This window comes from Cryptomeria japonica, chromosome 8 (assembly GCF_030272615.1).
Source record: "Cryptomeria japonica chromosome 8, Sugi_1.0, whole genome shotgun sequence".
NCBI lineage: Eukaryota > Viridiplantae > Streptophyta > Pinopsida > Cupressales > Cupressaceae > Cryptomeria > Cryptomeria japonica.
The window spans coordinates 425,819,443-425,828,672 of NC_081412.1; the positions used below are offsets into that span (position 1 = coordinate 425,819,443).

General features: G+C 33.9%; 1 protein-coding gene across 3 annotated transcripts in view; it reads left to right on the top strand.

The window, feature by feature from the left end:
• The window catches only part of LOC131075637 (peptidyl-prolyl cis-trans isomerase CYP40), a 77,229-nt gene extending 74,319 nt beyond the window's left edge, over positions 1-2,910 (top strand). For 2 of the 3 annotated variants that reach the window (XM_058012476.2, XM_058012473.2), the window contains exon 9: positions 2,624-2,910. The gene's annotated coding sequence lies outside the window, so the exon portion shown is untranslated. Of the gene's footprint in view, positions 1-2,570 lie in introns of all 3 variants that reach the window. The other variant, XM_058012474.2, reaches the window with a different exon arrangement.
• The last annotated feature ends 6,320 nt before the right edge of the window (positions 2,911-9,230 follow it).

The following is a 9,230-nucleotide window of genomic DNA, read 5'->3' on the forward strand; positions in this document are numbered from 1 at the left end:
TTGGTGATACCATTAAAATTTAAAGTGTTAAATTTATACAAGTATTCAGCCTTTAGTTAATTTATTATTAAATATTGCTATAATATAAAATGTTATATGGCAAAGCTTGTTTTGAAAGAACAATATAATTGTAAAGCAGAAACATCAATACTTCAAAGCTTTTCCACTTTAGGTTTATTCAACTTTGGGTTGACATTTTGTATGTGTATGACTCTAGTGGATAATTTAACTAGTTTGGTGCACCAACCCACCCACCCTTAACTTAGACATACCACTTTGTTTTATTCAAAACCCTTCTAGTCCATTTACCAACAATTCACTTACCTTGGACATAGTTGTAGTTGTGATCTTGTCACCTGGATAGGCTCACCTGTACAATCTTGTCCACATCATTCAAAATTCAAACTTCTGAATTTGGAGGTTGCATTCTCAGGATTTGGTTGTTACCTGTTAGTATGGGTGCCAAAAATTCAAATTCATGCATATAAAGTAATGTATATAGAGGAATCATTCTAGGTCTTATGCAAATCATAACACATCACTAGATAGCATTCACAAGACCATACAATCTCCTCTTCTTTTGCAAGTATATTGGCCAAAGCCTCTATCAAATATTATCAACAACACTCAATATCTTCCTCCAAGTAATCATGTAACTTTCATTTTCAAGTTATAATATTCTCTTCTTTTGCAATTACATTGGCCAAAGCCTCTATCCAACATTATTGACAACATTCAATATCTCTCTACAAGAATGTACTATGGTGCAATTGCACATCAACAAATCAACAAATTAAACAATTGACAGTGGCATTCGCTGCCATTCATACATTGGCATTCATTGCCATCCAATTATCTCTCTTTTACTTTTATTGTTAATTTAATATCGAGGTTTCACTAAGGTGCATGGAAGTCTAGAACTTCAATCATTGCGTAGCAAGGTCCACAGTAGTCCTTACTCCTTAGTACCACCCTATGTTTCCTTACTTTAAATAGTAGCTGGCAAACACTTTTTGTAGGTACAAAGATCCATTCTTGTAGAGGACAGGATTGTGGATATCAAATAAGATCGTTATTGCAATTTTGTTCCTGACCCTTAAATTTGCAGGATTCAGTTACCTCTGCTCCCTAACCATAATCCATGCTCAGATATTAGATATCAGTCATTTCTCAGGACACATGCCTAATTGCAGTCTCAGTTAGTTGTTACCAGTCTCAACTCTTATGTTTTTCTAAGGCTTGTGCTATTTAGTAATCTTTCATCTATCCTTAGATTAACATAAAATTAAAAGAAGAGTAGTTTTATTTCCCTTCACCACTAGAAAAGGCCAACAACACTATTATGCAATAAACAAACACTAATTAAATGCTTTTTTAAATGAGTTTCATATAAAAATAAATTTTTAAACATTGTTGTATTAGAATTCATACATTCTGTAGAGATGAAAAGTGCCTACCTTGCACTTTTCCCTTTCGTTTCACTGACTTTTAGTTCCTTTATCTAATAAGCATGATTGCAACTTGTTATGATTGTTTGACACACAAGCTATCCATATGTCTGTAGTCGGTGGCACACTTATTCTTTAATGACATCAAGTTTCCAGAATCCATTAATGCTGTTCTGTCTTGTTTCTGGATTTAATTGTGTTGTTGCTTTTTACATTAATAACACAATCAAATCCAGAAGCAAGAAAGAATGTACTTATCCATTTCAAATCCAAACATCCCAGCTCCACTTTTGTCTCTGCATTTCACCAATTTGGATGCTGTCATGCCTGCGGTAATAACCCATGAACACAACAGCTCAGAGTTGCGTCTACAACATCTATTTTGACACATGCCTTTCATTTTCAGTAAATGCATCCTTATCCCTTATCTACATCCAAATTGTCATAATCTGAATATCAAATAAAGAAATAAATGGGTTAACAAAGACAACACACAGGCAATGCATAATAACAATAATACAACAACACATAGGAAGCATATTAGGCTGCCATTATTATTAGTAGAATACAAAATCAACTCAATTTTTTGTATTTTGTTAGCTGTGTAGTGTACTTGCCTACTACTATTTTCAGTAGTGCTTTTCTAAGGCATGTATTCTTTAAATCTGTTTGAATTTTGTGGGGTTCAATCATCTTTGATTTTTCAGTCTCTTTAATAAAAAATCCCCAAAGATGCCTATGATACTGCTCCATCTACATAGTCCATTTATATTTCAGGTCAGAGGTTGCAGAGTCATTTACATTTATCTAATAGATTTGTGAAATTATGTTTCAAATTAGTAGTTTACTTGTATTGCATGTAATGATTTTCATATAATGAAGTGGTTTACATTTGTAGCTAGTTGTATCTACTGCTATTGGTGTCCTAATCATAATAATGAAATTTTATTTTAAATTTTTTACTTGCATTATATGCAGTAAACCTCATAATAAGATAGATTGCATTATCTGTAGTAAATCACATCATGATTTACTTATACTGCAAGTAAATATTTAATTGTTATGTTTACATAATAAAACCATCAATTTATAATAGGTGATTATAAAATTGTTTTTTGGCAGAAGTGAAATCACTGTTTGATGATCATAATTGGTTGTTTCAACACGATTTTCAGAATTCAAAATTTGAAATGTGATCCTCTTCAGCATCGAATTATTTTCTAGATCCTTCTATTGTAAGAGGAGGATGTTATAGTATCTAGAGAAAGTGGTGGAGAGCATGGGCTTGAGCATATTGGAGGCTTGTGTCAGTGTTGTAGTGATCCAAGTAGGAGCATTCAGCTAATTGTAATTATTTTGTGAGCTTGACATTGAAGATAAGAGCGATCTAAGCTATATCTACTCTTTGTGCTTGTTATTGAGATTAATAAAGTTATAGTAGATGGTTCTGTTGTTGCTATGAGATTAGTTTTCTTCTTTGTGGTTTTCCAAGATAGGTCGTTGAGTTTTTGGCAACATTCAATCCTCTAAAATACTATCATTGCTTAAACAAGTAAAATATTAGTTTGTTTCCTGTTTTATTGAATTATGCATTGCAAATTTGGAAGCTTATGGATTTGCTAGTTAGTATCATAGCTCTAATGATGCCTTCCAATAAATTCATGAAATTGTTTTCAAATTAATCTGGTTACATTTGTAGACACATAAAATTTGTCATCTTAAGCCTGGGTGGATCCACTTCATTTTTCATGCATTATTCCATCTATTATTATTATTAATATTATCATTAATATTATTATTATTTATCATTTATCCATTTATATTATTTATTCATTAATATTATCATACATCTTTATTCATTTACCCATTAATATTATCATTAATCCATTAACATATTATAAATCATTTCATTTATCCATTTAATAATATCATTCTCCATTTCACAAAATATATTTCACATATGCAAACCAGTCATTTATGCTTTCTCCTCTATCTATTTTCATCCACCTCATGCATGTGGGATCAAACTCTCAAAACCCTATGCTTTATCCCATATTCATCCTACAATCTGGATCCATCCTGAGGCTATCTATAAAAACCTAACCCCCTCTTCCATTTGAGGCAATCTAGCAAACTAGTATTTTGAGTTTACTTTTGCACTCTAGCATTTTATCTTGCACTTCTCTTTCTCTCACCTTTTGCATTCTCAAATCCCTATGCTTTATCCTATATACATCCCACAATCTAGATCCACTTGAGGATATCTATAAAAACCCAACCCCCGCTTCCATTTGAGGCTATCTAGTAATCTAGTATTTTGAGTTTACTTTTGCACTCTAGTATTTTATCTTGCACTTCGCTTTCTCTCACTTTTTGCATTCATGATATTTCAAATCTCCATTTTCATAGCCTTTTGTGTGTGCTTCTGAGAGCAATATGGTCACAAAACACAAAATCTCGAGGAATAGGAGTGCAATGGAGTAGGTTTTTATAGCATGCATGTGTGTTTTAGTTTAGATTTTGGTTTGCATGTGTATGTTGCTCGCAAGTACTTCATTGTGGATGTTGGAAGTTTGAATGTTTGATTCAAACCTATTTCCTCCATCTTCAACATTATATGTAATGAATGATTTACATCCATAGTTAGTCATATCATACCTAAGTGATGACTAGTAAATCTGTCAAACTGTTCATTTCAAAATTTAATTTATTTGCTTACAATATGATGAGTTGGTGTTTGAAAAGAAACCAACACTTTTTTTTTAAGTTTTAGGGTTGATTAATTGATTTGATATTGTCAACATATAATCAACATAGATAATTGATTTGAGTCTTGAAATAGTGCTAAAATATGTAAAGGAATTGATAAAAAATATAAATAGATGTGGTTATTAGTTGTAGGAATAGTGAACAATGTTTTAATGTAGATCTTATTCTATAATCACCAATTAGACCCACATTAGTCACTCTATGATAGATTGTAAAATCACCTATTACTTGTTGGATTCAATCCCACACTTGTAACATTGATCCCTATGTATGTGGTTTTGAACATGGAAGTGTGGCTTTGAACTAATGGTTTGGTTGGCAAGAACAAACAAGAATCTTCTCTAAGATTCATAGTAGGGGAGATTAGTGAACTACTGTCCAAAATGGAGGTGATATATCAAATATAAACCATAGTCTTATTCTCTTCTCTCCTTTCACATTCACATAATAAAACCATCAGTTTTTTCTCCCAATCGAAACACCAATATACAAGGATACTAATATGCAAACTTCTCCTTCTCAAAAGAAGAAGTGTATCCACATGGAGGTTCCAACTTCTCTCTATCTTTCACTTGGAATGCTCTCATCAGGAGGGAGATGATATCCCATACAACTCATTCCAACACAACAATATCAAAAGAAAATAAACAACACAAAAATGACAACATATAAACTTGACATTCTTACAACTACACATTTGTAATAACAACAAAAAGGAAAGCTTGGGATTCTACCTCTCCAAGCTTTCCAAGGTTTGTGAAGAGTTGATGAAGAGCTTTAAGCTTTACTCCAAGACTACTTAATTCCAAGCTTTTCACAAGTTATATCTTTCTCACAATCCTCAAAATCAAAGAATCCCCCCAAAAATGAACAAAAATCCCTCTCTTTCTCACAATAAGAATTCTGAATAGAAATCTAAGTTTTGAATTTCTTTAGTGGGGAGTGTCACCTTCAAAGCACATATACCCACAAAAGGTTTCACGTGTGAGACAATAATGAGAGGAGATCTGTTTGGACACTCAACCCATCAAAAGTCTTATGAAGTGTGCTCACACGTGTGAGACCTTGTGGGTTTCCCAAGCTCATAAATGAACTTAAAAGGATAGGAATGAGATGATGACAAATCAACTATTCCACATCCTCAAACTCTAAATCTGTCACTTTTCTTAAAATGACATTTAAAGGGGTCATATTATGGCTACATTCTAAGATGAGAGTGTTGAACATAAATGATATTGAGAGGTGGGGGGGAAGGGGGGGAGTATAAATCAATATTTACTTAAATTTAAACAATCCATTTGCAGTAAACATTAAATTAGATTTGCCAAAAGGAAGAACTAAAAGTAAAGCAGACACCACAACATTCCACACAAGAACACCAAGTTTTTTATGTAGAAAACACAATGAGGGAAAAAGGCGAGAGCTATCTCACAATATGAATGGACAAGTATTACAATATTGTTTTAAGGCTCACTGCTTAAGAAAGTTAACTACTTCCGGATGGACTTGCTATGCAAGATACAAAGACCTATTAAGGAGAATCACTATCTCAAAGCAAGATACATCGAGATTATAATGAAAAATATGAACTTGAACTGCTCTAAAAGATGCATTTGGCATATGCAAATGTGGTAGTCCCCTTCTTGCACACTTACTCCATCTTGATGAATTGACACACATCACAAATGATTTGTTCTTCTATATATATCCTCTGCAACATCTCAAAATAACAATTAGGCCAGCTACAAGATGACCTTTAGATGAAATGTGTGCTACTACATAGGTCAACTTCAAACACATGCATCTTGACATAGAATGAGTTGCAGATCAACCCAAAGCATAATTGGGCCCAAGAGATTACAACACATCCTCCAAAGTAAATATGATAGAACAGGATCAAACCAAAACTGAAAGAAACCAAATTGTCAGCTCACCATCAACAACTTCACCAAAACTATCAATTGTATACTTGTATGCTACTGAAGAAGCCAAAAACATCATGCGGATCAAGGTATGAGAAATGTAGCGAATGTACAATATTTGTACAACCTTCTTCTGAAGTATATGATCATTTTCTATTGGCACAAGTAGAGAAACCCATTGAATTGTTGAAAATGAAGCATCCCAAACTAACCGTGACACTTCAATACTTAGGATATTGCAATGTGGTACACTAAATCATCTTAAACTTGCATGGATGAACTCTTATACCTCTTTGATCATATCTCCAAGTCCGCACAACCATACTTACCACTCTGGAGGAATGCAAAGCATTATGGTAAGCATATGAGATGCTTAACTTTGTTCTAGTGCAATCTACAGAATAGTCAAAACTCTTCCTATAGATGTTACAACATGAAAATTCAAAAATACTCTCCTTAATATCAGACAAACTTAATTCGATAACCAAAAGGCCAAATATGGTAAGGTGGTGGAACGCTAACCAAAATGTAGATACTTTATCATTAGGAAATGCACTGCTTATCCCTTAGACAACTTCTCTTAGCAACACAAGTATGAACACAGACTCAACTGATATTTGTCTAACTTCTTCAAACATGAAGACATCAATCAATGTGATTGCACTCTTCATCCAAAGCATTAACAATGTATAACTAGCTTAACCATGCACATGTCATACTTCAGGACTTGTCTTTATGACATGAATACATCTACTGGTCTTCTAGATTGTCTTGCGTATCCTTAATCATGTTGATTCCATGTCTCTATCTATGTTAAACCATCTCTCTCAAATATGTTGGTCTCAAACCATTTCTTTACATCTCCAATTACACCAATCCATTTCTATACAAATGTGCTAATTCATCTATGGTAGGTTGACATCAATGACAACATATCACATATATTGCCAACAATCTCCCCCTTTGTTATTGACAACAACACACATTTATCTACAAGTCTTAGCTCCCCCTTTGACATCAAGGGCAAAGGGCATAAAATCTCCTACTTATGACAACCAAAATTCTGCATGTACTCCCCCTAACCGTATATCTCTACCAACAACAATCCCCCTGAGATGGAGATGCCCCAAAACTTATGATATGTACATAATACTTTGAACAAAACCAAAAAGTGACACTACAAGCCTCTTCAAGTCTATACAAGGACAAAAATTGTCTTGTCTACAATACTCTTACAACTCACTTAGATGTTAGAATACTCTTGTATATTACCTTGAGTTGAGTAAGAGTTGATACCTAGTTTGCTTTTGTTGAGGAAAGAATGTGATTCTGACATTTAAATTGAATGTAGAAGTCCTCTACCTCATCCATACTACTAGGAGCCTTCATCTTCTAATCAATCTTCTCTGCTTTAGCTAGCACTCCAGATAATGAAGCAAGTCTTAAGTTAATTGCTTCCCTTAGTTGACTAAACCGTTTCTTTATTTGTTCTCTTTGGTCTTGAAGCAATGATAATTGTTAATGAAGATTTTTTATTTGAGCTCTAGTTAATCCATCCTTATCCTTTGATAGATCACATATGCTAGCCATTTGAGTGATCTGTGACAATGGAATCGATTTGATCCTTTATGCTCTTAGTGGAATTGGGCCATTTTAGACAGAATCGATAAAGTGCAGTGACTTCATCCACACATTCTTTAAAGGTATTCATGTTCTCATGCAACTTATTGTGTGCATTAGCACACTAATCAGAGGCTTTTGCCATTCTCTTATCTTTTATCTTCCTCAAGAACTCTTGCTCTGCCTTTTTTTCAATGTGAGAAGAATGATATTTGAAAGAATCCATCAAAAGTTTCAACTTTTGTTCTATAGGTAGAGAAGAATCAATGTTGACCTTAGGTAAACCTTTCTGAATGATCTCCATAGCATCATCAATTAATCCAATATTCTCCAAGTATTGTTGCAAGGTTTTTTTCTTATAGATGAATGCAAGATGTCACCTAGTTGTAACTTGTGAAGAGGAGACATATTAGATAAACCAACCTATCCGACATGAGTTGGTATTTGAAGTAGTTGAGGAGTTACCATGGGTTGAAACTGCATTTGCAAAGTCAATAGTTCTTTGAATGAGTCAGTTGAGAGAGAAGAGGATCCCTAACCTATTTCATGACTGCTCTTTGAATCATCACTTGTCTTCTCAGCAGTATCTTGATCTTTCTCAAGATTATCTTCTTTCTTTTTCTCATAATGCCATGTTTTCTCTAGAAGAGGAGCATTTTAACTTTTACCTTGATTTGTGTTCCTTGAAGGAGGGACACTTGATTCTCCTTGTTCTTGTGCAACTTGTGCACCAACATTCTCTAGAGGAGTAGTCTCCTCATCTTGCTTATTATCCTTATCAATCCCATCACTCCCTATCATATGGACATTGAAAGCTAACAAATCTATGTCTTGGACATTAGGTATATCCCACAAGCCATAACCATTTAGAGGAGCTTGTTCTTTAGGAACCACTTCAACTTTATTCCTCTCCTCTAAGATTTTTGTAGTCTTTTCTTTAGTTTCTTTGTCCATTCTCTTTATTTGTCCATTCCCATTAGAGTATTTACTCTTTGTTTGGTTATGAGTTCTTGTGCTTGTCTTTGAGATAGTACATCTCTTTCTTCTTGAGTAATGGAGGATCTAACATTATCCCTTGCCTATTGTCTCATCATAGCTTCCTCCTTTACTTCTTCATTCCTCTTATCACAAAGTATGTTTTCAAGACTCTCTGAAAGTTGGTCAATAATCTCATTGAGAGCCACATTAAATCTCATCACATATATCATTATGGCCTTCTCAATTGTGGCCTTATCAATAGGAGGCACATCAAGATAAATTTATGTGGTCTCTTTCAGTGCTCCAAATTGTATAATGACATTAAAGGTAGCCTCAAGCTATAGAGACTCATATGCAAGTTCTTCTAGATGAGCTTTCTTGGTCTTCTTTTCTTTTCCCTTTGCTTTTGAGCTACCTTCCTCATCTCCTTGTCTTGTTCTCTTCTATCTTCTCTTTATCTTGGAAGATTCCTCCTCCTCTTCTTCTTCTTCTT